Source organism: Hemiscyllium ocellatum, chromosome 7 (assembly GCF_020745735.1).
Source record: "Hemiscyllium ocellatum isolate sHemOce1 chromosome 7, sHemOce1.pat.X.cur, whole genome shotgun sequence".
Lineage (NCBI taxonomy): Eukaryota > Metazoa > Chordata > Chondrichthyes > Orectolobiformes > Hemiscylliidae > Hemiscyllium > Hemiscyllium ocellatum.
The window spans coordinates 48,983,044-49,010,609 of NC_083407.1; positions in this window are offsets into that span (position 1 = coordinate 48,983,044).

Sequence of the window (27,566 nt, forward strand, 5' to 3'; positions counted from 1 at the left end):
TCTACATGGTGCGTGTCAGTGACATTATTTAAAGACACAGCAGGAGTTTTGACATTTGCAATGATCATACTCAGTTCTACCTGACCATTACCTCTCTCAACTCTTTAAGTGCTGCTAAGTTATTTGCCTGATTATCTGACTCCTGTACTGGATGAGCATAGGTTTTCTCCAATTATAAAAAAGACTGAACTGATTATTTTGTTTTCCCACTCCAAATACCATCCCCTAGCTATCAGCTCCATTTCTCTCCCTGGCAACAGTCAGAGAATAAGCCAGCAAGTCAATAAACCTGTGGTCACTCTTGTTCTCAAGATGAGCTTCTGTTTCATATTTGTGCCATCACTAAGGCTGCCGACTTCCACCGCAACTTTGCCCAATTTGCCCATGTCAGCTCATCTGCTGCTGAAACCTTTATTCATTAGTTTTTTAAATTTAACTTTAACTATTCCAATGTATTTCTGGCTGGTCTGCTACAGACGTTTTAATTCCATTAACTTGAGATCATTCAAAACTCTGTTCAATGTCATAACTTATTAAGTCCCTCTCCCTTATCATTTACATTTGCTTTCAATCAAGATATATACTAATTTTAAGATTCATTCTTGTTTTTGATTCTCTCCATGGTTTTGCCTCTCCTTCTCATTGTAAGTCTCCTCTAGCCACACAGCCTTCCAAATTATGGCCATACCACGCTGTGATGCATCCACATAGGATGCTTTCTATGGTGCATCGAGAAAAACTGGGAAGAGTCCTTGTGGACCTATCACATTTTCTTAACCTCCTGAGGAAGTAGAGAAATTATTGTGTTTTCTTGGCTATCATGCCGATGTGAGTGGAGCAGGACAGATTGTTGGTGATCATCATCCCAGGAACATGATACTGTGACCTTCTCCATTGATGCAGACAGAGGCAAGCTCACCACCCCGCTTCTTAAAGTCAATCACCAGCTCCTTCATTTTGATGATGTTGATTTAGAGGTTGCTGTTCATATACCATGCCACTAAGCAGTCGATCTCTTTCTTGTATTTTGTCTCGTTGTTGTTTAAGATCCAACCTACAATGGTGGTGTCATCAGCAAATTTGTAGATGGAATTGAGGCAGAATTTGGCCATATAGCTGTGAATATTTAAAAAGTATGGTAGGGGGCTGAGTATGCAGCCTTGCGGGGCACTAGTGCTGAGGATTTTAGTGGCTGAAATATTGTCACCCATTCTTAATGATTGCGGTCTATGGTTGAGCATGTTGAGGATCCAGTCACAGAGGGTGGAGCTGAGACATAGGTCTTGGAGTTTAAAGATGAGTTTGTTTAGAATTATGGTGTTGAAAGCAGAACTGTCATCATAAGGAGCCTGACATAGTTATCCTTGTTATCCAGATGTTTCAGGGATAAATATACAGCAATGAACATGGTATCTGCTATGAACCTGTTGCACCATTAGATAGATTGCAAAGGATCAAAGCAATTTGGGAGACTGAAGTTAATGTGAGCCATGACTAGCATCTTGAAGTATTTCATAATTATGGATGACAGAGTGACCAGGTGGTAGTCATGCATGGTATATCTTTGGCAGCAGAAGGATAGTGTTCCTCTTGAAGCAGGTGGGAACTTCAGATCATAGTATGGAGAGGTTAAAGATGCCTGTGAATACTTCCACCAGGATCTGAGTGCATGACTAGGGTCTCCATCTGGGCCAGTTGCTTTCTGTGGGTACATTCTGAAGAAGACCAATCTAACGTCTGTGGTGGTACCCATGGGTACAATTGCATCTGAGGTTATTGGGGTCGTTGACATCATTTCACAGACATTCTATTGAAAGTGAGCATGAAATGCATTGAGCTCAGATAGGGATGTACTGTTGGCTAAGACTCTGTTTGACTTCATTTTGCAGCTCATTATGTCATGTTAGCCTTGCTGCAAACAACAGGTTCTGTGTGGTTGGTCTTCGTTCCAACTTAGTTTGATATAACCTTTTGGCATTTCTGATGGCCTTTGAAAGGCTATACTTGGGTTTCTTGTATGGGTCAATGTTGATCAACTTGTAAGCCTCAGATCTGGACTTCAGTAAGGAGTAGATTTCCTAATTCATCCATGATTTTCAGTGATGGAACATTCAGATTAGTTTTCTCGGCACGCAGTTTTCTACACACTTACTGCTGAAGTCTATGATAGTAGTGGCATACACATTTAGGTTGGCCACTGAGTTCATGAATATAGACCAGACCATGATTCTAATCAATCCCGTAGAAGCCCTTCCATTGCCTCAGACCAACACTGCACTACTTTCTGTATTGGGTCCTCATGCTTCACTTTCTGATTGTAAGCCTGGAGGTGAGGCACAGTGTTTAGATCTGAATTTCCAAAATGCGCATGGGGGATGGAACAGTAGGCAATGGTTGTATGGCAATAGTCAAGGATGCTCAGATCTTTGGTGGGACTGGAGACATGATGATGGCATTTTGGTAGCATGTCCTTGAGATTGTCCTGTTTGAAGTCAATGACTGTGATGAACAATGCCTTAGGGTACTCTGTCTCAAGACTATTGGTTTGTAGTGTTGTATACTTCGTCAAGTGCTCTCTTCACTTTTGCATGAGGTAGGATGTAGATTATTGCCAGGATAGCAGAAGTAAACTCACACAACAGGCACTTTACTGTAAGATATTGTAGATCCAGAGAGCAGTAACTTGCCAGGGTTGCCACATCTGAACACCAGGTGGTGTGGATTAGGAGGCAGACCCCATCACCTTGCCAGGCCTGAGGATGCCAAGCAGCAATCTCTTATGCCACTACCTTCTCTGTGACTGCACATTTGCTCTCTCTCTCTGCTTTGGTACCTATGTCTCACCAAGGTTCATGCTATCATTTTCACTATTGCATGCAACACCTTCTGTCCCAACCCAAACCCCAACACTACTAACCCTACATACCCTCTGTGTTGCCTGCTCACTCACACAGGACACATGTGAACCTTTCCTCCATCTGCATCAACATTAACTGCTGTGCCATCCACTTTCACATCATTCAATCCTTTCCTGTCATCCCCAGAGATAACAGCCCACAGCAAGACAGGTGGTGAGTTAATCATCCCTCCCCTCAAGAAGGGGATCATGGCCCTGCCAGGTGAAGACTGTAACCGCTCCTTTCCCTCCCATGCTCTGTTGCCTCCTCCCCTTATATACTATGTCACCACAATCCACAACTCAGTATTGTAATACCCAGTATCTCTCACACAATAGGGACTCCCAAAAATATTTCTCCCCTCCTTGACTTTTAGTGGACAGACACTCAGACTGACCATGGCTCACTCTCTCCAATCACTGAGCCAGAAAGCCCCAGAAGATGAATGACCAAAACCCTGACTGGTATTTGTACAACTTCAGATTATGTTCCTGCAACTCTTTAGATTGTTTGTACTAAACCTAAAGGTTGACCATACCCACTCCCCAGACTGCAGAGGTACAGAACCCTCGATCCTAACTATCCAGACTGGCTGCCAGCCTGGACCAAGTCCCTGAATTGATATGAGAGGCTATCATTGACTGAATGCTGGCTTATTGGAATTGACTAAGGACTATTTCCTTAGACTTTGAGGTGTGGCCACTGATGAATCACGGGCAGTATGTTTTGTACATATATATCATGTGCCAGCTACAGAAGTGAGGTTGATGTAATACTGAACTGTTCAGCAAATGTCCTTGATTGCTGACTGCTGACAAGTACGGCAAGCTACCTGGCTTTCAGTTTGCACTAAACTGCAAGACAAGGCAGAAGTACAGTGAACCTTTTAAGTTCTGGGAGAGAAAATGCAAGGCAAGACAGAGATGCTGTGAGTATCCATATCGAGGTGAAGTGAGTAAATGTTAAGTAAGATCCTTGGTCCTTGTCCCTGCATGTAAAGTATCTTAGCGCTGAAACAGCAGCATTCCAATGAAAGATGTCAGTGTGCTCCAAATTGTGAAATGGCAATGCAGAAGCATTCTGTTGGTGAAATCAGATGTTCCCTGATAATAAGGAGAGGCTGACAGTGACAGTGCACATGGGGTGGTACAGCTATTGACCATACAGCATGTTCTGAGACATTGGTGCCAGGTTTGCAAGATGGAGATCTGGACGAATAAGCAGTGAGCAGGAGACGCCAGATACCCTCTCTGACTTTCATGTTGGGATTTCTCAATATCTATCCAGCAGGTGGGATAATGGGAGCCTCCATTTTAGTCAGGCAAAATTAAATAGTAATAAGGAGAATAAAGAGCAATAATCCCCATTTAACAGACATCTCACTGCTAATTAGCAAAAGTCTTGTCTCGATGTCCAAGACATGGCTGTTTAGTCTCACTGGCTGTAAAATAAGGCTTTTTTTCGATATCTCCCAAATTTCTCACCGTAGTTCACATTGTTCATGGCCTGGGAAGGTTCTGCTGTTTATTTCTCTTCATCCTTTTCCATGAAATCATAAATTAAATTGACACTGTGGCTAAAAAGTATTAGTTTCTGACAAGCTGGCATTTTACATGATTTTGGAATGTATGAGTTTAATGCACTGTGTATGAAATGCATGAGAACAGCTAAATGTTTCTGTTTTTGGTGTAGTTATTTACTAGTAGATTTATATTGGGAGTGAAGATCTGGTACTGTTTGTGCAAAAGCACTCCTTACATCAGAAATGTAATGTGAGTACTTGTAGCACTGCACAGAGATGTTAGTTCACAAATGTTGAGTTTTGTAGTCCTTGCCTGTGCAATTTATTTTCCTGGCAGAAGCATTTGGATGAGACTTATTGTTTAAAGTCAGATATCTAATGACAGCAGCAGGAAAATATGGAAGTTAATGGGAGTAAATAAAATTTTGTTACCTTAGCTCAAAACTGAATCTTGCACATTAATAATAATTTATTAATGGTATGGATGCATTTAAGAGTCTTTAAAATTGGCAATATATATCAGCTCTTTGCATTCTTTATTTTTCTTAGTTTAACTTTCTAGTTACCTCCTGGTGAAGAGCATCATTGGAGGGAGACTGTTCATGGCGGCAATAGTTTCAGAAGCGGCTTTAGCAGCAGCATCTCTGTGGGCCTGAGTTCTGGCATGACAGCTTCAGAATCAACCAGCTGGTAGAGGAAGGATGTATTGGGAGGTTGGTGCAATGGCGAAGGTGCTGTGTTCTGCTCCTCATTGCCACTGCGGCCGCATCCTGGTGATGAAGTGGTGACCTGCTTCAGCGGCTTCAGAGCTGTGATGGGTCTGGCCTGGGGTTCTAACCGCCCTGGATTCAATGGCTTCAATGTCAGATTTCTGCAGCAGTAGAGAACATGGGTTCTGTTTTTTTTTCCTTGAAGAGGGGTTTTATCTTAATTTTTAAACTTTTTATATATGATTTCTGTTATTAATATAGGTGACTGAGTATTGCAACTAAAACACTTTTCACTGTTTTTTTGAAAAAATATAAATGACAGTAAATTTCAAATCTGTCTATATTCTATCCAATTTAAGAAACACTTAGATCCTAATAATAAGTCAAGTGCAATCACTCAAGAATATTTAGTGCCTCTATGTTAAAAACGTACACTTAGTGCATAGTTTACAGGCCTCGCAAATATAGGAAAAACATTCACCATGAAGAAAGCCATTCTAACATTTAAAAATCTACCTTTCTTGATTTTCTATAAGCTGATTGAAAAAAAAATTTATAGCAATAAAGGACAGCCTATGATGCTTATGAAAATACATATTATAATGGCAAGGCCATAAACAATGAATAAAATTGACATGGAGATTGCTCATTAGATTTATGAAAAAAATGACCCTGCAAACTTAACGTGCTTTATTTGTAATGGACAATACTGTTGTCTGTATTTGTACAGCTGTTTCTAAATGAATTAGTGAGATGTCCAGGACAGATGATATTTTAATATGGACCAGATTTTCTAATTATGATAAGCCAAACCATGCAATTCCAGTCAATCTTAAAAAATTACTTTTCAGCTTTCTACACTATAGGAAAGAATTTGGTTTTGGTGGGGGAGAGTTGGCGGGGGGGAGGGGATAAAAATGAGCTACTAAAATGCAAATTATTCCTTTTTCCTTGTTTCTGATAAATATCTAAAAGGATTGTGAATTCATTTAATTTTGCATCCTGTTTCAACTAAGCATAGATTAAAGTGCAGTAACCTCACTTCCTTACACAAAGTTCACTGTTACAATTTTATTATCATATATGCAACACCTTCTAAATTTGAATATTTACAGACTAATTTAATTTGTTTTTGTAATATTGTACTGAAATCAAATAAATGATTCATTTGCATCATAATTAACAGATAAGGCAAAAAAGTGTCATCATAAATTGTAAACCTAATATCTACTCAGTCACAGAGATTGGAAATAAAACACTTTGAAAGAATTTCATTGGTGTGCTAGTTGCACTAAAATTATGAATGTCTTCTCAATTTGTATATTAACAGTTTTGACACAAAAATGGACAGAAAAGAGGTCCCCACTATGCTCCAATAAAATGTCAACATTCAGGAATCTTTTGAATGGCAACATGTTTTAGAGGGACAGGAAGAGTAAAAATCTTCAGTCCAGTACGAATCTTTACATAAGCCAAGATCAAATCATGACTTGAATCTGTAAATTTCAGCATTATCAATTTTTTTTTATTGTTTATTAATGAGATATGGGCATCAATAGCTGGACCAGCATTTATTGCCTATCCCAGGTACTCTTATGAAGGTGGTGGTGTGCTGCCTTTTTGAGTTGCTACTAGTCATTTGCTATAGGTAGACCTATAATACTGTTAGGGAGAGAATTTCAGATTTTTGGTCCAGCAACAGTGAAAGAACAGTGATTTATTTCCAAGTCAGGATGGTGAGAGGAGAAGTTGCAGGTGGTGGTGTTCCCACAGTTTTGCTGCCCTGGTTCTTCTAGAAAGTTGTGTTCGTGCATTTCGAAGGTGCTACTCTAAGGAGTCTTAATGAAATTCTGCAGTCCATGTTACACACGACTGCAACTGGGCATTGACGGTGAAGGGTCAAAGCTTTGTGGGTGTGGTGCAAATCAAGTAGACTGCTTTGTTCAGGAAATATGACATTTCTTGAATGTTATTCAAATTGCACTCATCCAGGTAAGTGGAGAATATTGCAACACATTCCTGGCTTGTACCTTACAGGTGAAGGACAGGCTTTGGTGAATCAAGAGATGAATGACTCACTGCAGAATTTGTATCTGTGAGCTGCTATTGCAGCCACGGTATTTATATGGCTAGTCCAATCATTTTCTGGTCAGTGGTAATCTCAGGATATTGATAGTGAGGGATTCAGTGACAGTAATGCCTTTGAAAGTTAAGAGGCAATGGCTAAATCCCTCTTGTTGGAGATGTCTATTGTCTGGGACATTTGTTGCCACAATTGTTACATGCCACTTGTAAATAGGGGAGGCACTGGACTGTTAATTCAGAGACCCAGGTAATGTTCTAGGACCGAGATTCAAATCATGTGGCAGAAGGTGGAATTTAAATTCAATACAAATCTGGAATTAAGAGTCTAATGATGACCATGAATTCATCATTTATTGTTGGGAAAGACTCACCTGGGTCACTCATGCCCTTTAGGCAAGGAACCTGCCACCCTCACCAACTTTTATTGATGCACCATAGAAAGCATTCTATCTAGATGCATCATAGCTTGGTGTGGCAACCGCTCTGCCCAGGACCATAAGAAACTACAGAGAGTATGACCACAGCCTAGGCCATCATGAAAGGCAACCTCCCATCCATTGACTCCATCCATACTTCTTCTTGTGGGAGAAAGGGAGCCAACATAATCAAAGATCGCTCCCAACCTGGTTATAATCTCTTCCAACCTCTTTCATCAGGCAAAAGATACAAAAGCTTAAACACACATTCCAACAGGTTGAAAAACAGTTTCTTCCCTGCTGTTTTTAGACTGCTGAATGGACCTCTCAAATTTCAAATTGAATGTCAGTCTTGCTTTTGCATATTTTCTGTGTAGTTCTAACTTTGTATGCCTTGCTATGTCTAAGCATTCAATGATCTGTATGTCCTTGTATGTTATGGTCTGCCTGTACTGCACACAAAACAAAACTTTGCACTGTACCTAGGTACATATGGTAATAATAAATCAAATTAAATAGATCAAATCCTTAGCTGGTCTGGCCTACATGTGACTCCAAATGCACAGCAATGTGCTTGGCTCTTAACTGCCCTCTGGTCAATTTGGGATGAGAAATAAATGATGACCTGCTTGTCCCATATATGAATATAAAAAAAAGCCGAGGCCTGGATATTTTTCGGGTCTTTCTGCATTTGAACATGAATAACTTGAGTACCTGAGGTCATGAATATTGTTGTATCAAACAAATAGAACACTGGAGAAATTCAGCAGGTCTCACAGCAACTGTGAAGAGGCAGAGTTAATGTTTCAAGTCTGATATGACTCTCTTAGTCTAAAGAGGCTGCCACCTCTGCTGGGCCTCCTGTCATGTTGATGTGTCAGAAAATACCTTGGTAAACCCTGGTCATCTGAATACATTGTCTCTCTGTGTACTGTACACATCACTGACCACTTCATTCACACCAACACTTTTGCACTGAGACAGGGAAAGAATAGGGATGTTTGACTGCAAGGGATAATCATGCCGGCAGACCTTTTGTTAGCCCCCACCTCACATCTTGCTTCTACATGTTGTAGCAGGTTGCCAACATGGACTTGGACAGTATATCCTGTATCAACATAAAGTTAGGTATCATGCTGGCATACTGAAAGTCAGGGTGTCACACAGACTCAAACAAAGGAATGCAATGCAAAATCAAATCAAGTTTATCCAAATGTGACAGCTCATATGCAGTGCACTGTCACCTATGTTTCCTTAAAAAGGCTTTTTTAAATTTTTCTCCCACTAGACCTAATACTGCCCCAGATTTCACAGCTGGAGCTGAAGGGAACCTGCTTAGCATGAAGCCTGTTGGCCCTGGAGGTTTAACAAAGTGACCCTGGGAGACTTTGAACCTGTGTGATCCTGACAATCTGGGGAATGTCTTGCTGGAGGCGAGTGCACTCTCTTCAGCTTGAACTTTCAAGGGTTGGAGAGTTTGGCCACCTCTGGATTATATTGAGAGGAGACTTTGAAAGGGCCTGTGTGTGTTTTTTCCATGACCTGGATGCCTCCCTTCACCACCTTAACCTTTATAAGGAAGTGGCACCTGGATTACATCCATTTGGTAGGGTGGAGCATAAAGGTAGAAATAATAGCAGCTTGTCATAAAGACATGGCAATTATCATAGGAGATCATAATCTGCATATTGACTGGAAAATTCACATGGGATAAAACAATAGAGAGTCACAGAGTTGATCAGCTTGGAAACAGACCTTTCAGTCCAACTCATTCATACCATCCAGATATCTTAATCTAATCCCATTTGCCAACACTTGGCCCATATCCCTCTATATCCTTCCTATTCATGTACCCATTCAGATGCCTTTTAAGTGTTATAATTGTACCTACCTCCACCACTTCCTCTGGCAGCTCATTCCATACATACACCACCCTCTGCATGGAAAAGTTGCTTCTAGGTCCCTTTTAAAATTTTCCCCTCTCACTTTAAACCTATGCCCTCTATTTTGGCACTCCCCTACTCTGGGAAAAAGACCTTGGCTATTCACCCTATCCCTGTCCCTCATTATTTTACAAGCCCCTATATTGTCACCCTTCAGGCTCCGATGGTCCAGGGAATATAGACCCAGCCAATTTAGCCTCTCCCTATAGCTGAACCCCTCCAGCCCTGAACAGCATCCTTGCAAATGGATGAGGAGTTCATGGAATGTTTTCAGGGTAGATTCTTTAGGCCGAATTCTACCAGAAATCAGCTAATTGCCATTTTCCTCAAGTTTAATGGTAGATTTTGTGTGGTCGAGTGAGATTTCTCATGCAATCATCCCAAACTCGTCTCCGTAATTAGGTTCCAACTTCCAATGGCACCCCTCTTGTCCTATGCTAGCCTGTCTGTCCCATTGACTATGGGCAGAAGTACACACCACTGCCTAGATTGCCTAAGATCCCTGGAGCTGATGTCATACATTAAATTCCATTCTGCACCCAGTCAAGTGCAGGAAATCCAGAACTGCCCTGCACAGGTAGAGACATTTGCCCTAGGCATAGCACACAGGTAAGGTTAGCACTGTGCTTTATGTACAGGAATCTGTAAGCCTTGTGGACAAGGAGTGCAAAGGAGGGACATCTTCTCACACCTGAACTTTCAGAGGATGCCATAACACCAGCCTGGTCTGAGGTTGCCACTGGGGTCAGTAAGGTCTCCATAGCCCAGAGAAATGCTTAACAGTACCGCAAAAAAGGTCAATGTCATTTACTGCTCCACCAGGGTAATTGCCACCATGTTCTCTCTGCTAACTCACACTCAACCTTATCTCTGCTACTGCACCCACCTCCTACTAAGGTTCAAGCTCTACCATTCTCATTATTGCATGCAATATCTTCCCTAACCCACTCTCACCATGCCAACCCTCCTGACATTATTAACCCTGCATACCCTCTGCCTGTCTATTTACTCACTCAGGACAACTCACCACTTTCAACCCCTACCCTCATACTAACAGTTGTGCCGCCCACCCTAATCTCCCTCAATCCCTCCCTTTCTCATTCCAGGAGAAAATAGCCCAAAATAAGGCTAAAAAACCCAGATGGGTGGTGAAATGACCAACATTTGAGTCCTCATCCCCTAAAATGAGAGGAGTTTTGCAAGGACACGCACCAGTCTTGTGTAGATGCTGAAATCTCCTTGTCTCACTTGCCAAATAAACATCATTGTTATGTTATTCTATCATTAACTCCACTATCAATATATTCTTATCATTCTTATCTTAACCTCTACCCTTTGGTCACAATGCATTCTTTCCTTTGTCTCTTGTAGTTACTAATGGTATTTCCACAGTTTCCACAGACAAGAGAGTGGCACAGTGAGACATGCGCTGCTCCAGCTCTGAGGAAGAGAACACAGTTGCCTCAGAGGATGCATTGGCAAGGATGTCACCTGCACCATCTCCAACAGCCTGTCAGCTCAGATACCTCCACTTTGGTAGGTGTTTTAGCTAGATTAAAATTGATGGCAACTGGTGGTGAGCACTTCATTGGCACATCTCCACAGCCAGTCGAGGAAGAAATGGCCTTGGGTCTCTGGCACTTGGAGGGCTGCTGGAGTCCTAGCAGCTGCCCATCTGCCCCAGGTAGTAGAGGAATCCATGATGTTAGCAATTTGTGACTACATCCAATTACACAGGCAGACACAGGTGGACTAGGCAAGGCTGTCAAGGGCACTGGGTGACCTATCACGAAGCTGTTGGACTGCAACAATGCACTTGGAAACTGCTGCCTCAGATATATGAGTTTTTGATTAGATCCATGGAGTTTGACAGCTGCCATGGTGAGCCAGATCCGATAGGCAGGAGTTTGTCTGAAAGAAACTGTTGGATATGTGCACAGACCTGCACTCTATTGCTCTAACCATTGGTAAAGGCAACATGGAGATGAGTGACCTTAATTCACTCCAGGTACCTCATTCTCCAAAAGGAGACAGAGCAATGCCAGTACCAGCATGTCTGGACCTTTTAAATTCAAGTGCCACGGGGTCACCTGGCCAAATCTCCATGCCCCACAAACTTCACTATAAAGCAGGATTCCTCCAACCCAGTTTCAGAACCCAAGAAAGTACTGAAATAAAGTGGGGAAGAAAGAAAGACAAAGATGTTGTGAGGGCACATAGATGGCATATAACTTTAAATATAACTTTCACATTTGTAAATAATGTTGACTTTTCCTCATCAGCTGTGCATGCAAATATATGCCTCTCTCCAGATACGTCACAGTAGATAGGGAGCCTTGCGGCCCTTAGCACTGTAACATGTTTGATAGCCCAAGCAGCAAGGTGAAGGTAAGTGCAGGTAATGGGTAAATTGCAGATGATTATAACTTTGGCAACTAGGCTCAATTTTTCCATTTAGCTAGAGAGTGCTAATGTATCACAGCCATTCGTGGGACTGATTCTTAATATTGCATGATATAGTAAAGACTGCTTGCGGCAAAGATTAGAAGTCCACATAATTGGTTAATGTTTAAAATTCAAGTAGCACTTAGTACTTACATATGAATTCATTATCGATATGTGGATGTCTCTGTACTGCTGTTGTTCTTTGAAGGGCCTCATGTCACTCTGCCCTCACATAATGAAATACTTACCACGCCTGCCCCATTCTGTGCAGTGGACACTTGTTACTTACAGAATGTACATATTTCCATTTTGTTAGTCCGCCATGTCAATCTCATAGGCCTTGATCATGCCCAAAGTCCCATCCAACCTAACTAAATTTTTTCTGCCCATTTTATGTGCCAGCTCAGGGTGTATATTAGTAAAGATTTAATCAATAATCCATTGTCATCTCCATCAAAACCATGTGCTGCTTACAGTTGAAGCCACCCTTTCCCCCACATTATCTCTTTCTCTTCAATGCTTTCTCATATCCCCACTTTATATATTGTCCCTCCGTTTCAATATTGTACTCCTCTCTGCATTCCAATATTCCACCTACAATCCTTACAATTAAATTCCCCTTCCCCTTCCCTGATTATTCCCTGAATAGCTTTTCATGGATGGTCCCCTAGGGCTGATAGAGGCTCACCCTCTGTCAGATTGGGTGACTTGTCAGATAGCCTCACATGATGATGGACCATCATTTACTTTGCTTACTTTTCTTCCTGAATATTAATGAAAGCTTTTGCAATTTTTAAAAATATTCATGGATGGTTTACTCTATTCTATTTTTCTTCTTTTATGAAAAATAACATTTGGTTACTCTTTGCTGGTGTCTAAAATTCTATTAATCTTGTACAACTATTCTTCACAAAATTAGAATACTTCTTTTAGTCTTTGATGATCCCTAACGTTCCTAGAAAATCATGAATGGATCTTCATTGCTGAGTATGTTTTCTAGCGTAACACTGCTTTGGGTCATATCGAATCATTTCATTCAATGTTTCCCACTTTTTACTTAGCACCATACCTTTTAATCAATCTTTGCCAACTACTCCCTAATAGAAATGTAATTAGCTTTTTTAAAATTTAAAACTTTTAAACTCACTTATGTCACTCTCAAACTTAATACTGCATTATATTTCTTTCTCCCAGGAACTTCTTTTACTCTGAGATTACTAATTAAATCTGCTTCATTACACAATGCAATATCTAAAATAGCTTTGTCCCTCATTGTTTCCACAACATATTGTCCTTGGAAGCTGTCACAAAAATGTTCCACAAATGCATCTTCCAGACATCATTTGTCAATTTGTTTTGACCACTCCATAACAGAATAAAATTTCCCCACAATTATTATATTTCCTTGTATGACAAACTTTAATTATCTCTTGCTTAATGTTTTATCCAACAGTATATTATTATTACCAGACTGTAATCTGTATTCACATGGAAAACTGCAACCTTTCCACTGCAGTACTACCTTTTCAGGTTTTCATCATTGCAATTGCAATTTCAAAAGTAGCTGGGTACAGAATGTTTCAACTGATGCTCCTTACGGCATAACTAAGAACAAAATTGCCAGTCTCTCTGAAATCTTTGAGGACAGCAATGGGCCTCTTGCTCCAAAGAAAAAAATAAAACTAAATTGATATTAACTATATAACATGAATTAATTTTATTTTGTATTTCAATGGATGAATCTCTAGAGATGTTCTCCCATTTCCTAGAGTTATTGTGGCAATAGATCGTCTGATAGTCATAGGTGGACAAATGTGACATGATTAAGGATAAGGATGGCTATTTGCTTATTCTAATTCATCTATAAACAATAAACTTAGATATTCCCACCAAATCTTTAGTCATTTCTTAACTGATTATGAGGTTTTTGTTTCCAATATCCCACTAAGCAGTCTGTTGCTTGTGTCATATCATTTTATGAGATGACATTTCTGACATTATTCATAAAATGGTCTTTTGTGAGTAAAGTGTTCTGTCAATTACTTCCTCTCAAGGTACAGCAGATACATATCTGCTCTTTGAATGTTCCCCACACCAAACTTCTTTGCTGCAAGACTCATGATCTGTGTGGGGCCTTTCATGCAACACTTCACTGACAAATCCCTTAAACTATTTAGAGTAGACAAAACATATCTCCCTTTTCAACAGGAGGAGATTCGGCAAGACAAGGAGAAAATGTACCTGATGCAACAGAGGGTTTCAGAACTGGAACCTCAACTAATAATTAAATAATCCCTTTACATTCTTGTTGCTGAACTGTAGAAATTTAAAATTGAGTACAATGTTACATAATTACGTAGTTTTGAAGTGTTATGCATCCAGATGATAAGCTGCAGTAGTAGGTGGTGAATGTGGGCAGGGCTGCCTTGTTTGTACTCCAAGACAACCATGGACAACTTAGCAGCATGCATTGTTTGGCTTGATACTCAGAGAGTGTGGTATTTACAATATCAAATTCTAGGCAGATCATGTTGCTGCCTGCTACACCACTAATGCTGGCCCATTCCTAACCCTTAGACTTTCAAAACTATTTTATTACTTATTTTAAATGCTTTATTGCACATCCATGTTGAAATTGATGCATAAGCCCTTGGCACATGTTGCAGTACCAGTCTAACAGAAAAAGAAAAACATGTATTTCTGTATAACCTTTAACAAACTCAGGATATCCTGAAGCACATTGTATCTATGTGGAATAAGCAGATGGCAGAAAAAGATGGGATATTGTTGATCTTGACTGACATGGCATACCTATGCTGCACATTGGTTACAAACCCTAGGCAACAGATACTATAGCTGTGCCAACCTGCGACCCACAAAGGTATTTCCATCCACCATCATTAGGTACATGTGCTAGGGCCTGTAGATAAGCTTGAAGGCAAAATGGAAAATGCAGGCCGTCTGCCTTTGGTGTCATATTATCTCTTGCATTGCCTTTATCTATTTTTTACGACTTCAACCACAAAGTTATACAGTCAAACTGGTCTAACAGCAACCACCACCATTAAATTTTAATTTGGCCTGATAAATGGTAAACGCTTGCAATTAGATGCTGCAGTAAAAGTTTGCATTGTGAGAAGCCTTTTTCATCTCCACCATTTCTTTGCTATCCTTATGTTCTATTAATTGTATTTTAAGTATAATTGGTTCCTAGTGGTATTGTAAACTGTTCTCCACTAGCTTGTCTCTCATATTATGTATATCTTCTAATACCAACAAAAGGAGAACTATACATAAAAACAGCTGTAAAAAGCTACAAAAATAGAATTGACAAATAGCACCTGCTCTTTACACTAAGTCTGAATAGGATAGCATAGCAGTAGTGAAAAGATCTTTTGTAGGAAAATTATGTTCATGCTTACTTATGCTTTGTAATATTTAATATTTAGATAATATTCAAAGCTCTCACACATTAAATATAAAATTATTTTTGTCTTAATTGAATAATCAGCCAGAAGATTGATAATGCCACTGATTCAGTGGAACTAGAAGAGGGATTATATTAGATTAGATTCCCTACAGTGTAGAAACTGGCCCTTTGGCCCAACAAGTCCACACTGGCCCTACAAAGAGCAACCCACCCAGACCCATTTCCCTACATTTACTCCTGACTAATGCACCTAACACTACGGGCAATTTAGCCTGGCCAATTCACCTAACCTGCACATCTTTGGACTGTGGGAGGAAACCAAAGCACCCGGAGGAAACCCACGCAGACATAGGAAGAATGCACAAACTCCAACAAACAGTCACCCGAGACAGGAATTCAACCTGGATCCCTGGTACTGTGAGGCAGCAGTGCTAACCACTGAACCACCGTGCCGCCCCAATATTCCTGCCAATATTCTGGTAAGTGCATAGATAGTTGGTAGGTCAATATAAAGTAAACTCTTGATCTTTTAGAGGCACAAATGGGACAATTGCTGATGAACAGAGAGTATAATCTGAACAGTTTTTAAAATTACTACATAAACAGTTAAAAGTTCCATCCACCATCCAAACCAAAAAGAATTTTTTTAAAACGTCCTCAATATTTTGAAAATATCTGCAAGTAAACCACTCAGATTTCTAATATCTCTTGTAATATTGTCTTGTGTTATTTGCAAGTAACACAGTTTGAGTAGTGTGGATTCAGTTTACCTGAAAAGCTCAAATATCTTTACTAACAGCTTAGACCACAATTTGTATTGGAGACTGTATGCATGCTTCTGGTTGGACTGCACCTAGCAGTTCGTCATTTGGTTTCCTTCTGGTCCTTGGTGTCTTGGTATATGTAGCTCTAAAAGCAACAGCACTCTTAGAGCAGTAACATATTCCCTTTCTCCCGCAAAATAAAATCACATACTCTGAGTGAAAATATATCTACGTTATGTTAGTTGTGAAATCATTTACGCAAAAACATAGACTGGAAAAATTAAGAGTTTAAAGTAAGAGTCTGCATAACATATAGGTGGTGTGTCAACCCTTCCGGATCTTGTGATGATGTAACTTTCTGGAGACTTAAACTTCACACATAAATTTTCTTGATTGTTATTGTGTTGGAATCTTGGGTGTTGTTAGCATGTTAATTGATATCCTCATGGTCTTCCACACCATCTTCCAAGATAATCTTTGCAAGTGAATTGTGCATAATTGGAATTTTATACATTTTCATGAGTTGTCCTCTGCTTCTCCTCAATACTGTCCTATTTGACATTATGACTTAATTAGGATCTCAGCTCACTGCACACTGTGGATATCCCGAAGGCTAATTGTGTTCCTTATGAAGAATGCCTGGCTCTGAATTTCTGCTATATGGGCAAATTAAATAGTTCCATGATAGCCATGCACCATCTTCATTCCCTCTTGTTTTTCAACAAGTTTGTTCTGTTTCTCTGAGAACTTGGCTATGTGACTTCCAAACATGATGTCAAGCTCAAGTCCAGAAATCCCAAGTTTATAGTAAATGTTAAGGTCATATTCAGTCCATTTAATTGTTGTCGTCTCTATGGTACACTCAGTGGTTTACGCCAATCATTTCTAATGCTTTGTGCAGGAATTGCTCAGCAAACAGGTACATCTGGAATCTTGAGATAATGAACAGTAGAGAATTCTGGAACAGGTACACAATCTCTATTCAAATAATTTAACATATAGAACATAGAACATAGAAAAATACAGCACAGTACAGGCCCTTCGGCCCTCGATGTTGCGCCGACTGAAGCCTACCTAACCTACACTAGCCCAATAACCTCCATATGCTTATCCAAGGTCCGCTTAAATGCCCGTAAAGAGGGAGAGTCCACCACTGCTACTGGCAGGGCATTCCATGAACTCACAACCCGCTGAGTAAAGAATCTACCCCTAACATCTGTCCTATACTAAAGCTGTGTCCCCTAGTAACAGTTGACTCCATTAGCGGAAAAAGGTTCTCACTGTCAACCCTATCTAAACCCCTAATCATCTTGTACACCTCTATCAAATCTCCCCTAAACCTTCTTTTCTCCAATGAGAACAGCCCCAAGTGCCTCAGCCTTTCCTCATATGATCTTCCTGCCATGCCAGGCAACATCCTGGTAAACCTCCTCTGCACTCGTTCCAATGCCTCCACATCCTTCCTATAGTATGGCGACCAAAGCTGCACACAATACTCCAGATGAGGCCGCACCAGAGTCTTATACAACTGCAACATGACCTCAGGACTCCGGAACTCAATTCATCTACCAATAAAGCCCAGTACACCATATGCCTTCTTCACAGCACTATTTACCTGGGTGGCAACTTTCAGAGATCTGTGTACATGGACACCAAGATCCCTCTGCTCATCCACACTACCAAGTAGCCTACCATTAGCCCAGTAATCCATCTTCTTGTTACTCCTACCAAAGTGAATGACTTCACACTTAGTTACATTGAACTCCATTTGCCACCTTTCTGCCCAGCTCTGCAACTTATCTATATCCCGCTGTAACCTGCCACATCCTTCTTCACTGTCCACAACTCCACCGACTTTCGTGTCATCCGCAAACTTGCTCACCCAGCCTTCAAGCCCCTCCTCTAGGTCATTTATAAAAATGACAAACAGCAATGGTCCTAAAACAGATCCTTGTGGAACACCGCTAGTAACTGCACTCCAAGATGAACCTATACCATCAACTACTACCCTCTGTCTCCTTCCAGCCAGCCAATTCCTAATCCAAACCTCTAATGCACCCTCAATGTCATACCTCCATAGTTTTTACATTAGCCTGCCATGGGGTACCTTATTGAACGCCTTGCTAAAATCCATATACACCACATCTACTGCTTTACCCTCGTCCACTTCCTTGGTCACCTTCTCAAAGAACTCAATAAGGTTTGTGAAGCACGACCTGCCCTTCACAAAACCATGCTGACTATCCTTGATCACATTATTCCTATCCAGATGTTCATAAATCCTATCCCTTACAATTTCTCTAAGACTTTGCCCACAACAGAAGTGAGACTCACTGACCTATAGTTACTCGGGCTATCCCTACTCCCCTTCTTGAACAAGGGGACCACATTCGCTATCCTCCAGTCTTCTGGCACTATTCCCGTAGACAACGGCGACATAAAAATCAAGGCTAATGGCTCCGCTATCTCCTCCCTAGCTTCCCAGAGGATCCTAGGATAAATGCCATCAGGCCCAGGGGACTTATCTATTTTCATCCTTTCCAGTATTCCCCAGACCTCTTCCCTACATACCTCAAGGCCATCCATTCTAATCACTTGTGACTCAATATTCACATCAGCAACAGTGTCCTGTTCCTGAGTGAATACTGATGAAAAGTATTGATTTAGTGTCTCTCCAATCTCCTCCGCCTCCACGCACAACTTCCCACTACTATCCTTGACTGGACCGATACCTACCCTAGTCATCCTTTTATTCCTGACATACCTATAGAAAGCCTTTGGGTTTTCCCTAATCCTACCAACTAAAGACTTTTCATGTCCACTTCTCGCTGCTCTTAGCTCTCTCTTTAGATCCTTCCTGGCTACCTTATAACTCTCAATCGCCCCAACTGAACCTTCACGCCTCATCTTTACATAGGCCGCCCTCTTCCCTTTCACAAGGGATTCCAATTCCTTATTAAACCACGGCTCCCTCACAAGACCCTTTACTCCCTACCTGACTGGTACATACTTATCAAGGACGCCCATTAGCTGTTCCTTGAACAATCTCCACATATCATTTGTGTTCTTCCCTTGAAGCCTATTTTTCCAATCCACGCATCCTAAGTCATGCCTCACCGCATCATAATTTCCCTGCCCCCAGCTATAACTCTTGCCCTGCAGTGCACACTTATCCCTCCCCCTCACTAGAGTAAAAGTTACCGAGTTGTGGTCACTGTCCCCGAAGTGCTCACCTACCTCCAAGTCTATCACCTGGCCTGGTTCATTACCTAGAACCAAATCCAGTATAGCCTCACCTCTTGTTGGCCTGTCTACATATTGTGTCAGGAAACCCTCCTGCACACATTGGACAAACACCGACCCATCTAACAAACTCGAGCTATAGCTTTCCCAGTCAATATCTGGGAAGTTAAAGTCCCCCATAACAACCACCCTGCTACTTTCACTCTTCTCCTGAATCATCCTCGCAATACTTTCCTCTACTTCTCTCAGACTATTAGGAGGCCTGTAGAAAACTCCTCACCTTTCCTATTTCTAACCTCACCCCAAACTACCTCAAATGGCAAGTCTTCCTCCATCGTCCTTTCCACCGCTGTAATACTATCCTTGACAAACAATGCCACACCTCCCCCTCTTTTACCCCCACCTCTGACCCTACTAAAACATTTAAACCCTGGAACCTGCAACAGCCATTCCTGTCCCTGTTCTACCCACAGTCTCTGTAATGGCCACAACATCGAAGTCCCAGGTACCAACCCACGCTGCAAGTTCACCTACCTTATTTCTTATACTTCTGGCATTGAAGTATACACACTTCAAGCCACCTTCCTGTTTACAGGCACCCTCCTTCGAGATCGATTCCATGTTCCTAACCTCCCTACACTCAAGGACCCTAAAGCTACAGTCCAGGTTCCCATGCCCCTGCAGAGTTAGTTTAAACCCTCCCAAAGAGCACTAGCAAACCTCCCCCCAAGGATACTGGTGCCCCTCAGGTTCAGGTGTAGACCATCCTGTTTATAGAGGTCCCAACTTCCCCAGAAAGAACCCCAGTTGTCCAGAAACCGGAATCCCTCCCTCCTGCACCATCCCTGTAGCCACGCATTTAACTGTTCTCTCTCCCTATTCCTCGACTCTCTATCACGTGGCACGGGTAACAAACCAGAGACAACAACTCTGTTCGTTCTAGCTCTGAGCTTCCAACCTAGCTCCCTGAAAGCCTGCCTAACATCCTCATCCCTCTTCCTACCTATGTCATTGGTGCCAACGTGGACCACGATCTGGGGCTGCTCCCCCTCCCCCTTAAGGACCCAGAAAACACGATCAGAGACATCACGTACCCTTGCACCTGGGAGGCAACATACCAATCGTGAGTCTCTGTCACCCCCGCAAAACCGCCTATCTGTGCCCCTCACTATTGAGTCCCCAATAACTATCGCCTGCGTGCTTTTATAAGAAAAAAAAACCTTCCCAGGTAAGCTAGCGCGACACCAGCTTCCGGGTCTGCTAGGCGCTTAAAAAAACTTTAAATTTTAGCCGTTAAAAAAACAATAACTGGACTATACCGCAACTTAAAAAAAACACCACCAGACAGCCGTTACCTGCTCTGCCGAAATTGCCCTTTAATAGATCTTTCAATTCAAATGCACTTGGTTTGCTATATTGCTATATTGCATGGTACACACTCCAAGCCTTTTCTGAAATCCATTTTCAGCAGTGTCTTCTTCCTTAGGTCATAGTATAATAGGAGAAAGTGAGGTCTGCAGATGCTGGAGATCAGAGCTGAAAATGTGCTGCTGGAAAGACGCAGCAGGTATTGCAGCATCCAAAGAACAGGAGAATCGATGTTTCGGGCAAGGGCTCATTCTCCTGCTCCTTGGATGCTGCCTGACCTGCTGTGCCTTTCCAGCAACACATTTTCAGCATAGTATTATAGGACACATTTCTGCAGACAATGCCTGGCTGAGTAACTCTAATACATGTTGGTGGTCTTCCTGCCATACATATAGTATATTTATGCTATTAACAACAATGCTTTGTCAAAAATGTTTAACAATAATAGTGCTAGGTAGTTTAAAGTTGCAGATCTTTTTTGTTTTGGGAAGTAGGATTATATTTTATATCTTTAACTTTGCCTGGGTTAGGCCAGATCCCATAACATGAATAGTCAGAACTGAAAAAAGATCTGAACTACACTTACCTGGCACCTCTTTCTGTTGAAGATGGATCCTTCACAATGCACTGCTGTCATTAGTGAGGGTAGATTTTGGACATGTTCTTTGGTCTTGCCTCATCACTGGGCCATATCACCAGCAATAGATACACATCCAGGAATATGTTTTGTCATTCTATACATATGTTTATGGAAAGGAAATTTGACTGAAAGACAAAAAGGTAGTCTCTGGATGTAATATCTTCAAAGTTTGTGAAAAGATTTGTAGCCCGGGTGCTCGTTGTTGTGGTTCTGTTTGCCGAGCTGGGAATTTGTGTTGCAGACGTTTTGCCCCCTGTCTAGGTGACATCCTCAGTGCTTGGGAGCCCCCTGTGAAATGCTTCTGTGATCTTTCCTCCGGCATTTGTTGTGGTTTGAATCTGCCGCTTCCAGTTGTCAGTTCCAGCTGTCCATTGCAGTGGTTGGTACATTGAGTCCAGGTCGATGTGCTTATTGATTGAATCTGTGGATGAGTGCCATGCCTCTAGAAATTCCCTGGCTATTCTCTGTTTAATAATCTCATGAATGTTCACAATTTGGTGATTTGGAGATGCCGGTGTTGGACTGGGGTGTACAAAGTTAAAAATCACACAACACCAGGTTATAGTCCAACAGGTTTAATTGGAAGCACACTAGCTTTCGGAGCATCGCTCGTTCATCAGGTGGACTACCTCCTGACAAAGGAGCAACACTCTGAAAGCTAGTGTGCTTCCAATTAAACCTGTTGGACTATAACCTGGTGTTGTGTGATTTTTAAGTTTGAACTCAATTTGGTGGTAATCCTTCTATTGCTGATACAATTATGTACACCAGGTAGAAGCTTGTGATTTCCATGCAGAATTGTCACAGTGCAGTTCATTGATGATATATCAATGCAAAGGATGGGTGTTTCCATTATGTGGAGTTAGAGTTATTGTAATACATTGTATCATGGATCTTCAATGATCAAAGTACATATCCTTCAGGATTCTGATTGAACATTTGCAATTGCTCCCTTGTTGACTATGATCTTGAGTCTTATTTGCCAATTATTTTTGTTAATATGGTATTGATACTGCCAAAATGTTTCTAGCTATTTGCATTCATCATAACAACATGTCACGCTTACAAATGGAAGGCCTTTGTATTCATTTATGGGATATGGGTGTCACTGGTTGGCCAGTATTTATTGCCAGTCACTAGATACCCTTGAGAAGGTGGTGGTGTGCTGCCTTCAAAACCAGTGCAGTCCACCTACTGTGAGCTGATCCAAATATAATTCGGTGGGAAGAGGGGCTGGAATTCCAGGAGTTTGACTAATGACAGTGAAGGAATGGTGAAATATTTCCAAGTTAGGATGTGAGTGGCTTGGGTGTGAACTTGAAAGTGGTGGTGTTTTCATGTATCTGCTCCCCTTGTCCTTCATGTTGGAAGTGATTGTCTGAGAATGTTTAGAAAGTGCTGTCTGCAGACTTTTGGTGAATTTCTGCAGTGCATTTTGTCGATAGGAGCAGCAGTGTGTACTGAGTGTCAGTCGTGGAGGGAATGGATGTTTGTGGAAGTGAAGTCAATCAAGCAGGCTGCTTTCTCCTGCTAGTGAGGGATTCAGTGAGGGTAACATCATTGAATGTCATGGGATAGTAGTTAGATTGTCTCTTGGCATTTGTGTGGCACAAACGTTACTTGGCAGCTGAAGCTTGGATGTTGCCCAGATCTTGTTGCATTTGAACATGGAACACTTCAGTCTCTGAGTAGTTGCAAATGCTGCTGAACCTTGTGCAATCATCAGCAAACATCCCACTTCTAATCTTAATGATAGAGGGAAGAAGCTGAAGATGGTTGGACGTGAGATGCTATCCTGAGGAAATCCTGCAGAGATGTCCTGGAGTCTTCTGGTTAAATGACCTTCCACTGTGAACACTCACCTTGGTTGGACATGCCAGTAACATTAGGTATGTACTTGTATTTATGCACAAGCCCTGTTTTTGGTGCCAGCATGCTGCACATTGTTTGTGTTTGCTTGGGTCCTATTGTAGCCTCCATTTATAATTTTGGAACTAAAGATGTTGGAAGGCAGAACAGCTTCATACAACAGGCTACACTTACCACAACAATGCCCAGTAGCTTTCTGCATCCTCGCAACCAAAACAATACCAGTAACTGCACTAACTATTTGCACTCATTGTTGTCCAGCTAAAATGGCTTCATATTTTCTGCCATCTATAAGCAATGTGGTTAATTCCTTGAAATTTCTTTATCTTCAAGAGATCTTTTTAGAAAACCGCAATTTGAGTTGGAGCTATAACTAGTTGCATTAATCATTTAGACAGTTCATTCTCTGAAAAATCATAGTCACTACATTTGTTATGGAACCTCCTGACAAATTAATAATTTGATTCATGTAGCTGTTATCTATAACACAATGAAATAACTCCACAGAGGATGGTATCCCATCACCAAGGGACTCTTTATTTACATGTGGAGAGTTCTTGACACAGATCTAGCTCCCACAGAGCCAGCTCTCAGATTGAATAGGATGTCTGACATCAGATTAACAGCCCCAGTCAGGGAACCCATACTCTATGAGGTCCACCTGGCTGACCTCACTACAGTCACAGTCTAGACAATGAATTCTAAAGTTTAAAGCGGATTTTCCAGCATTTCCAATAGCTTATTAAGATCTCACTGTTTCTCTTCAGAATGGTTTGTGGTATTCATTCTGTACAACTCCTTATTTCCATTGGTTATTTTCTTTTAAATTGTTTACTGACCCGATTTTGCAATATTTAAATCTAAAATGCATGGTTTCATCTTTACTTCAAAATTTTCATTTCACAAAGGAAATCTGTGGCCTTCAAAGTCATGCTCTGGAATTTAGAAACTGTCATTTTAATGTTCCCCATCTTTTGCAAATGGTATCATTACCTCAGGCTTTTTAATCCCCCATGCTGTTTTCACCTGTAGTTTTGTGTGCTATAAATCAAATATTCACTGTTCCTGTAGCAATTATTTTCTGTAAAACTGGGAAAGATGTAATTTCTGCTTCAACTGTGGCCGAGAACAACTCCTCAAAGACAGAGAATAACTCCTTTGATTACCAAACATGTCTCCATTTAAAGAAAAATCACTAACACCCTCCCACCATGTCTTCTTATTTTGTTCTAGTTAAGTGACCTAGAGTTATAGCATGGTCTCCATTTACTTGGAAATCTGAGTAGTTTTTTTTAACATCTTAGACCACAACTTGCTGTTACAGATCTCATGTCCTGCTAGCATGCTTCTTACTGGACTGCATTTGGCAACTCATCATGTGTTCTTATGTTGACCTTTCCTAATTAGTACATACATATCTCTAAAACCAACACAGCTCTCAATACAAAAATACAACACTTTTATTTTAGTTGTGTGTTTGACTAATCTCACATCGTATTATAAAATTTTAATTTTGTTGTTTCTCTCCTGTCACATTTGGGAGTCAGTATTCTTATGGTGCCCTGGTAGTTGTACATTCCCTTCCATTTTGTGCAACTTGGGTATACCGGACAATAACAACATGGGCCTGGGTTTACAATTTTCATCAAGATTGAGATGTCAAATGGAATTGTGTAGTCCACTGCTTCCTACCCCTGTCATTTCAGTTGTCAAACAAAAATTGAATGGTCAGTTAGTAGCTGACAAGCAACAGGAAACAGCCTAGTTAGATGAGCAAAGGAATGTTCCATTTTCTATAGAGGCTGTTGGCAGAGGTATCATGCAGCAGACAGCTACTGTTGCAAACAGGAACCCAGTAAGTGTGAAGGCCCCTGTTCTTTGTCTCTTTTTTTAAAACTGAATGCTCAAAGAAGCTCAAATTAGTTTTTTTTAAAAAATTAGACAAGCTACCTTGAACAGCAGAATAAGTCATGTGATTAAATTGTTTTAAGAAGGGAACAAAGCTAAATAAATTATATCTCCCTGAACTACGCAGTAGAGTTTGTAATTGTAGATGTGATGCAGACAGGAAATTGTGATTTCACCTCTTGAGTATGGAAAGGCAAAGCCCCATTTTTGCTCAAACATGTGCTATTGTCTACACACCAGCATATAATTATTAGTGAAATTTCCATGACTACCCAGGTTTTCCTTAAAATTGTATTTTTTTTTGTAAACTTTAGCATTTTAGACAAAGTTGTGGTTTGTATACCAATGCCAAATTGCTGACTTCTGCAAAATGTAGTTGCATTGCATTCCCTGTTTGAGGAAAGTTGATGTTGTACTGACATCAAAGATAATGACCAACAACATTATAGCTCTGCTTATTTTAGTTTCAATGTTACTTCAAGCAGACCACCATGTAATGACTGTTCTATTACTTATGTATGCTATTGAAGTCTGTGTAATAGCACAATGCAATTTAATTAAAAATTTATATATCCAGAGCCTAATTAACTAAAATAAATACTTAAAATACTTTGTTACACAGCATATTTCTGTTACTCTATGTACAAAGTAAAACAGAAACACACCAGGTTCCAAACTTTTAAAACAAAATCACTTTTGGAGATTCACATTACCTTTACTAATGCATTTACTTCTGTAGTGACTTCAAATTTCAGACTTACCTTAAACTGCTTTGCAGTCCCATTCTCTCAAATCAGTGTTAACTCAAAATAATGAACTTTTAAATGCAGTTACATATATCAAAGATTAGGTTTGTTAAATTTACACCAGGAATCTAACTATTGGTATTTTGAGTGCATGTGTTCATTTGTCATTGCTTTATTATATTTGCTAAAGGAACTGAGCTGTGCTCTACATAATTGATTTGACATGCTTCAACTACTTCACATCCAATGGGCTCACGTTGCCGAGATCTCTCATGTTCCTAAACGTTCAGAATGCTTTCTCAAAAAGCAAATATTATTTCTTGTGTCCTTTCATTACTCAGTTGGCCAATCTCTTTATATAGATGTACAGCACAGAAACAGATCCTTCAGTCCAATTTGTCCATGCTGACTAGATATCCTAACTAATCCGGTCCCATTTGCCAGTACCTGGCCATTATACCTCTAAACCCTTCCTATTCATATACTCAGCTAGAGGCCTTTTAAATGCTGTAATTATACCAGCCTCCACCACTTCCTGTGGCAGCTCATTCCATACACGTACCACCCTCTGCGTGAAGAAGTTGCCCCTTAGGTCCCTTTTAAATTTTTCCCCTCTCACCCTAAACCTATGCCCTCTAGTTCTGGACTCCCCCACCCCAGGGCGCAGACCATGTCTATTTACCGCATCCATGCCCCTCTTGATTTTATAAACCTCTATAAGGTCACCCCTCAGCCTCTGATGCTCCAGGGAAAACAGCCCCAGTCTATTCAGCCTCTCCCAGTAGCTCAAATCCTCCAACCCTGGCAACATCCTTGTAAATCTTTTCTGAACCCTTTCAAGTTTCACAACATTCCTCTGATAGGACAGAGACCAGAATTGCACACAATATTCCAAAAATGGCCTAACCAATGTCCTGTACAGCCACAACATGACCTACCAACTCGTATATTCAGTGTCCTATCCAATTAAGAAAAACATAAAAAAAACCTTCTTTTCTATCCTATCAACCTGCAACTCAACTTTCAAGGATCTATGAACTTGCGCTCCAAGGTCTCTTTGTTCAGCAACACTCCCCAGGACCTTACCATTAAGCATATAAATCGTGCTCTGATATGCCTTTCTAAAATGCAGCAGACTGGAAGAACACACCAAGCCAGGCAGCATTTGGAGGTGTAGAAGTTGACGATTGGGTGTACCTCTTCTTCAGAGCCAAAGAAGGGTTGGTCCAGAAACGTCAACTTCTGCAGTTCTTGATGCTGCCTGGCTTGCTGCGTTTTTCCAGCCTCTCCCTGTCTACTATGGATTCCAGCATCTGCAGATTTTTTGTCCCTAACTTTGTTTCTAAAATGCAACATCTCACATTTGCCTAACTTAAACGCTATCTGCCACTCCTCAGCCCTTTGGCCCATCTGATCAAGTTCCTGTTGTACCCTGACATAACCTTCTTCATTGTCCACTACACCTCCAATTTTGGTGTCACCTGCAAACCTACTATCTATACCTCTTATGTTCACATCCAAACCATTTATATTAATGACGAAAAGTAGTGGACCCAGCACCGATCCTTGTGGCACATCAC